The following is an 8087-nucleotide window of genomic DNA, read 5'->3' as shown; positions in this document are numbered from 1 at the left end:
TCGAATAAATTCATTTCGAATTATATCCCTTATTGTCTTGCCACACATTCATCTCAACATCATCTTTGATGCACTCCTTCTATGGGTATATTGTTTTTTGTCCGCCCAACATTCTGCCCCAAAGAGCAAAGCTAGTCTCAATGTTGTCCTACAAAGCTTGCCCTTCGGCCTCATTGGTATGCGGCGATCATATAAAATTTCAGTTGCACATCTCAACTTCGCTCACCCAGCTCTAATTCTGTGTACGGATCTTCCTCGATCTCTCAATTTTCCTGGATTATCAACTCAAGATATCGAAAATGCGGTCTTTTTTGCACTTCCTGAATGTCAATTTTAACTATTCCTCGTCTCTATTCCTATTATTACTAAACTTGCACTCCATATACTTTGTCATAGTTCAACTAATTTTTAGAAATGTTAATCCCAAATAATTGAGATAAGATTTGGATGATGATAATGATTAAATAAATACCATCTAAATTTTAGAAAACGAGATATAAGTGGTAGGAAACTCAAGATTTAGTTTTTTTATTTATTTTTAGATTAATAATCTAGTGATTTATAAGGAGTGGCCAAAATTTTAGATTTAAAGATCCTCCCAAGTATGTCTTTTGACCGAGGGAGTAGATGTACAATGTACTCCTACCGGGGCATATGTTACACACTCATAATTTTATCGTATAAGACCAATTATCCAGTATATATAAGTTACACTATCTGTAAGGCACTAAATAAATGTGACAGCTTGGGTGTAAGAAAGTTTGAAAGAAATAAATTTAAACTTTGAGACTAGTCAATGGAACAATGTAATCGTTCAATTTTATCCAATGGTCAAGAATCATCGTAACCTTCATGTACCAAATATAAATGATCTCTTTGTATATTTTTCTAAAGGGAAAAGTTTATATAAACCTGAGGCTCCAAACATTCAAATTAGAGCCTACCTCAAAAATTTTACCAGAAGAGGTTCTTTTGATGCTCAAAGATCCTCAAATTAATCATCTTGACATTAAGAAGCATGGACATGAGGAAAAAAAATGAATTTCAAGTTTTGAAAATAATATATTTTGTAACACATTTTTGAACCGTCAATTTTCAAGATTTTCATAGATCCGCCGATCTGCACTATTTTTTTAAGCTTTAAACTTTAAAAATAAAGACGAAAACATATTGTAAAGTTATCACAAAGATTTTCAGTATTGAAACCATACTTCTCCACACTGTTTGAAGGGGGGCTCTAATTTGATTGTTTGGAGCCTAGACTCTACATAAACGGCACCCCTTTCTAAAATCTTTTATAAATATATTGTATAATGATGTGTGAGTATTAAAGAGTATTTTATATGTGTGCGGTTTGTATAGAGCCGAGGATCTAAATAATCAAAGTAAATAACACCTTCAAATAGTGTCGAGAAATGTAGTTTCAAAAACTGGAAATCTTTGTGATAGCCTTAAAATATATTTCCATCTTTAATTATCAAAATTAAAGATTCAAAAATAGTGTAGATAGAACAGATCAATGGAAACTTGAAAAACTTGAAAATTGACCGTAAAAAAATGCATTACCATATGCACTATTTCTAAAACTTGAAATCTATTTTTTTTTCTTATGTCCATGTATCTTGATGTCGAGATGATCAATTTTAGGATATTTGAGCATCAAAACAACCTCTTAGAGTACAATTTTTTAGGTGGGCTCTAATTTAATTGTTTCGGCTCTATATAAACTTTTTCATTGTTATATTTCATATTTTATACTCGTCCTATTTTTTTGTAGGCATGTATTGAGTTCTATTAATATTTTTATCCTTTATATAGGCTTAAGTATAACTTTTGTGTATCTGTGCTTCTTACTATGATGCATACATAAAATTAAAAATAAATCATTTTAAGGGAAAATATCTCTACAGACTCTATTTTTTAGTTTCATTTCTCCATAGGTCTAAGGTTTTAAAACCTATCTTATGACATAAAGATTCTATCTAGTATATCTTCTAACCCTTGGGTCAACTTTATATTTTTTTATCCCATTTTTTTAACCTAAACAAATTGAAAAAATACACTCTTTCTGAACTCTTCTTTCTCTTCATGTATTCAATCTCCCAAAACCCTCTCTCTTTCTTTCCCCAATTCTCTCTCTCTAGTGTCTCTCACTCTCTATCTTGTGCTTCCCCATATCCTTCTCTCTCCTATTTTCCCCATCTCTCTCTCCCCCATGTTTTTCCAAATCTCTCTCTCTCACTCTCCATTTTACTCAAAGAAGAGCAAATTGAAACATTGATTTTGTTCTATTCCAGTACCAAAACAGAGAGCTTCTTAAGCTTGTCAATGGCTTTTGGGGTGGTGCTACTGATTTGATTGTTACCAATGTTTAGTTGGACTAACGATGAGAAGTTTAAGAGAGTGAGGGGAACAGTTTCTACTAATGGAGTTGTTGGAAAGATCAAGATTGCGTTACCTTGGCTAATCTCCCAACTCCTCTAGTATGCTTCTGTTGATCTGGTTAGAACCCAGGTAAAGCTTTTCTAGTTTTTTTAGCCTAAAGAGAGAAGGAGGCATTGGTCCAGATAGAGAGTTATGCTCCAAATTCAACAATTGAAGTACCATAGATTATTATAGTATAAAGAGGGAAAGGTGAGAGGGATTATAACAACAATTTAATTAGGCACATTCCTCCAAGCCTAGGTGATTTACCTAATTTCGACACATTGAATGTCTCTTATAACAACCTTTTTGGCTATGTCCCCCTTTGCTCTCTCTAAAATTCAACTCAAGTTCATTAAAAGGAAACCTCAAACTAGATGCATATAGTCCATCGGTCCCCTGCTCAATCAACTATGAGCATTGCTTTATTTGTAGTTCACCAACACAGATAGAGAGAGAGGGGTTGGGGAAAAATGGAGAGAGAGAGAGAGAGAGAGAGAGATGAATTTGGGGAAGCACGGGGAGAGAGAAGATGGGAAAATGGAGAGAGGGATTTGGAGAATCATAAGAGAGAGAGTGAGAGGCATGAGGGGAGAGAGAAAGAGTTGGGAAAATAGAGAGAGAGGTTTGGGAGATTTACAAAGAGAGAGAAATCCACAAAGAGAGAGGGGTCTAGCATGTCTTATGTAATTTGTTTGGGCTAAAAGATAGAATACAAATAGATAAATTAATACTGGGGGTTAGAAGATAGGTTTTGGAGCTTTTGGTCTAGGGAGAAATGAATGTTAAAAATAGGATCTGTGGAGATATTTTCCCTAATTTTAAAGTAAATCATCATCATCATCATTTGAACCTTATCTCAACTATTTGGGATTTGGCTACACGAATCATTCTACTCTATCAAGGGTCATTCCCTCAAGAAGGCCACGAGTTTCCCCTATGTTCTTTTGGGCCTTCTCTTTATCATTTTAGAGCCTTTCACTTGAGCCAAATCGCACTTCATAACTAGTATTGTATTACAGCTACAATGCATATGATTGGCCCATCTAAACCTACTTTCCCTCATCTTATCGTATTTTGAAGTTGCACCTATTTATAATTTAAAATAAATATAATAACTATAATTTCTTAATATTTGTAAATATTTTTGTTATTTTGTATACTATTAAATTATTCTTTATATTTTTTTACATATGCTTGATAGTAAAAACTTTCTACCAAAATGGGATCCAAAATTGATGGATACAAAGGAGTAAGGGCGGTATTTTATCACAAGTCGGAAGAAGCACAAGTCATGTTTAGTGATCCATCCAAATTTGGTACAAAAAACGATGATATGCAATTTGTAGTTTGAAGGCAGAGAGAGGAAGATGGGCATTTGAAAGAAAAATATTAATTGTCGTTTCAAAAAAAAAAAAAAAAAAAAAGTAAGAAAAGGGCAAAAAATAGTTTTAAGAGGCTCCGAAAACACTTGAGAATATTAAAAATAGGCAGTCTAGATAGTGTGTTAGAAGATGAACTTTTTTTTTTTTTAAGTACATTAGCAAAAATGTACTTAAACCAAGAAAGTAAAAACTTTCTTAGAAATCTACTATCTCCTATCTCCTCTCTCTCATCAAGAAAGTCCTTACTTGGTTTAAGTACATTTTTGCTAATGGGTCAAAAAACAAAGGTGCGGGGTGGTGGGTGGTGGGTGGTGCGGGGGGGGGGAGGTGTAAGATATGAGAGAGTTATATTTTTAACAAAAAATGAGTATCATCTGAAAGAAAAACATTAAAATGGGCTATCTTGAAATTAAAATGAAAACTTGGGTCTCAATGAAATTTTCACTTTACTTCATTCATCCCACAATACTGATGTGTTGTTTAAAGCCTTCATTCTCATCTTAAACAACATCTCCTTCATAAGCTTTACATCGAAGTCTCTGATGTGCTGAAATCATCAAGTACGTCAGAGTTTGAGAGTGAAACTATATGTCGCATTCCACGTGCGAATGTAGCAATCCGCCCATGCGACCCACCTCCACCTCCACCACCACCACCACCACCCAAATTTCATTAACAACTATGAGCTTTGCAAATTGGGCTAGGGCTGGAATTTGATCCAGGGGCCATCCCAAACATGGCCTTGTAATCAGATACTGTATGTGCACTCTTGTTAAGGAGTTGGAAACTCTCTTGAGTCATTTCTTGAACTTCTGATAAGGATAAAAATCCAATATATTTGACAGACAAAATGGGCATGTGAAAGCAAACTTCAACCAAATTATGTGTATGTGCGTGAGAGAGAGAAAGAGAGAGAGAGAGAGAGAGAGAGAGAGAGAGAGAGAGAAAGAGAGCACCTTTGATTATAATAGAATATGCATGGATAATAATCCATGTCACAACACATGGATACGTGTACCACCATACGACATGAATATAAATGTTAGAAATATGAATCTCAAAATTAGGCTCTGATGCGATACATCTGCATATTATTTACAAAAAGGGGAAGATAGTCGACCAAGATCTAATAAAGTATGATTTATGTATTAGATTTGGAGAAGATGAAGAGCTCAGGAGCATTATAAAGAGAGAAACAATATCTATCAATTCTTATTACCAAGGAATGAAACCCTAAATGAGTTTATATACAAATACATATTTAATGTAGACCATATTATCCCTACACAAATATACAATGACAATAAATGACAACTAAAAATTATATGCACACATTAGTACCCCGCTCAAGTTGATGCGGACATGAGTAAAATATGAGCTTGTTTACTAGAAAATCATAGCATTTTCGAGTAATAGATTTTGTGAAAATATCAGCCTTTTGCAGTAGAAAATATCAAACCTTTTGCAATAGAAAAAATATAAGGGAGAGATGATGTACCATCAAGATAGCGATCACAAACATAATAACAATCTACATTAATATGCTTTGTTCACCCATGAAAAGCTAGATTAGGTGCAATCTTAATTGCACTTTGGTTATCTGCATATAAATGTGTGGAATTTGAAATAGAGATATCAAATTAATTGAGAAGAGCATAAATCCCAACAACTCTCACGAGCAACAAATGATATAGCTCGATACTTAGCTTCAGTACTTGACTTGGGGACGATGTCATGTTTCTTGCTCTTCCATGATATTAACACAATATTCTGTAGTAGAGCGGTTAGTGTCTAGATCACCTACCCAATCTGCATTTGCATATACACTGAAATTCAAAGAGGATGTGGAGTCAAAGAATAATCCATGATTGGAGGTACCTCGAACATAATGCAATTTTTGATGAATTGTTGATAGATGTGGCCGTTGAGAATCTAAACTAAATTGACTCACAATACGGACATCATATGCAATATCTATACGAGTCATAGTGAGATAGATGAGGGAGCCAACGAGTTTACGATACATTGTAGACTCAAGAAGAATATCTCCAACATGTGCAGAAAGTTTAACATTAAGTTCCACAACGGTATCAACAATCTTCACATTATTCAATCAGGCACTGGAAACAAGGATCAAGTGCATAGTTTTGTTGATGGATATAAATACCACGTTTAGAGTAAGTGATCTCAAGGCCAAAGAAATAAGATATGTCCCCAAGGTCCTTCATTTGAAATTCTTCTTGCAATTGTAGTTTCATATCCTTGGTAGAAATGAAATCATTGCCAGAGATAATAATATCATCAATATATAATAAAATAATACAAATATCATGCTTTGTGGTACAAATAAACATGAAGTGATCATTATTACTTTGAATAAAGCAAGTTGCAAGAATGACAGCTCGAAAATGCTTAAAACATGCTTGGGAGCTTGTTTGAGACCGTAAATTTCCTTACGAAGTTGACAAACCAATGACTTATCTTGAGAAGCAAACCTAGCTGGTTGACAAACTTCCTCTTGAAGTTCGCCATTAAAGAATGTATTTTTTACACCCATCTGCTATATGGGCCACTCGAAAATAGATGTGAGTGCAATAAGAGTATGAATAGTGGTTATCTTAGCAATTGGTGCAAACGTTTCGTTATAATTGATGTCATGCTCTTGGGTATAACCTCGAGCAACTAATCGAGCCTTGTGCCATCAGCTCGTAACTTGATTTTATAAACCCATTTACTATCAATAACATGCTTGTTTGGGGGCTATGGGACCAAATCCCAAGTGTGGTTGGCCTCTAGAGCTGCAATTTCCTCATTCATAGTTATATGCCAACATAAGAGTTTAGATGCCTGAGAATAAGATGATGGCTCATGAAACAATGGATTAGTAATGGTTTCAACATAACAAGTATGGTATGGGCTAACCACTAATAAATTAAGGCGATCAAGTGAAACTAGCTTTCGAAGTAGCTACCGAAGCTGAACAGGTGTTATAGGAGGATCAACAACTGAAGGTGAAGTATGTTCAACACTTGAAAAATACGGCTCAATAGAGTTAGTTACTCAAAGTGGTGATCACTGATTTCCATGATAATGAGAACTTTCATCTTGAGAATGAGGAATATCAAAACTAAGAAGAAAGGAAAACTTCAGTTCATGTATAGTTGAAATAGGGTGTGAGCGGTGTTGGTGGAAGGGTATGTGCTTTAAAAATGTAATATGTCGGGATATTCTAATACATTTAATAGAATGATCAAAATAACGATATCCCTTTTGATTAGTTGGATAGCCTACAAACATGTATTTGACAGGACTTAGATGATAACTTGTTACTGGTAGGAGATGGTAAAAGCATAAAGCATGTGCATCCAAACACACGTAAATGTGAGTAATCAAGGGTTTTTGAAAATGCTTTTCAAATGATGACAAATTATATAAAACTGATATAGGAAGAAGATTAACAAGATAGACATCAATAGATATCACTTTAGCCCAAATGTTCACTAGGGAATGTGAGCTTATAAGAAGAGAACGAGAAGTTTCAATAATATGACGATGTTTTCTTTTAGCAACTCCATTCTGCTTAGGGTATGAGGGCATGAACGTTGGTGGATAACACCATTTGTACTAATATATGCGTGTAATTAATTGAATAAATATTCCTCCCAGAAATCAGACCTAAAAACTTTAATGTTTTTCTCAAATTCATTTTTTATCATATTATAGAAGTCTTTAAAAATACTAAACACAGTCGACTTATGTTTGAGAAAATAAACTCAATTATACTTTGAAAATCCAACTTTCAATACCACATAATAAAAAAAGCCACTAATTAAAGGAATATGAACATGACGTCAAACATCAAAGTGCACTAAAGAGAAAGAATGAACACTTTTATTATTACTATGAGGAAAATGTTGAACCAAGTATTTTCCCAACTTGCACCTCTCACAAACAATATTTTTATCAATTTTTTTATGAGTGAAGACAGCAGGTAAAAGTCCAGACTTTAAAAGAGAGAGCATTTTTTTAGTGTGTGGGTGTCCTAACCAACAATGCCAAACATACCAAAGAGAGTTTGATTGACTTATTTCGTGAGGTGAAGGGGAAAGATGACAAACTTACAAAGCTTGTGAAAGGTGGGAAGGAGCTTCAGTGAAACTAACTATGAAAAGCCGACCTTGCTTCGGCCTCTCCCAATCACTTTCCCCGTTACTAAATCCTACATCATGCAAGCTTTTTAGAGAAAGAAATAAAACACTTATTATCAACTAACTGACC

This window comes from Amborella trichopoda, chromosome 9 (assembly GCF_054954075.1).
Source record: "Amborella trichopoda isolate Santa Cruz 75 chromosome 9, AtrichopodaSantaCruz75HAP2 v2.0, whole genome shotgun sequence".
Lineage (NCBI taxonomy): Eukaryota > Viridiplantae > Streptophyta > Magnoliopsida > Amborellales > Amborellaceae > Amborella > Amborella trichopoda.
Note: the sequence above shows the minus strand (reverse complement) of the source record.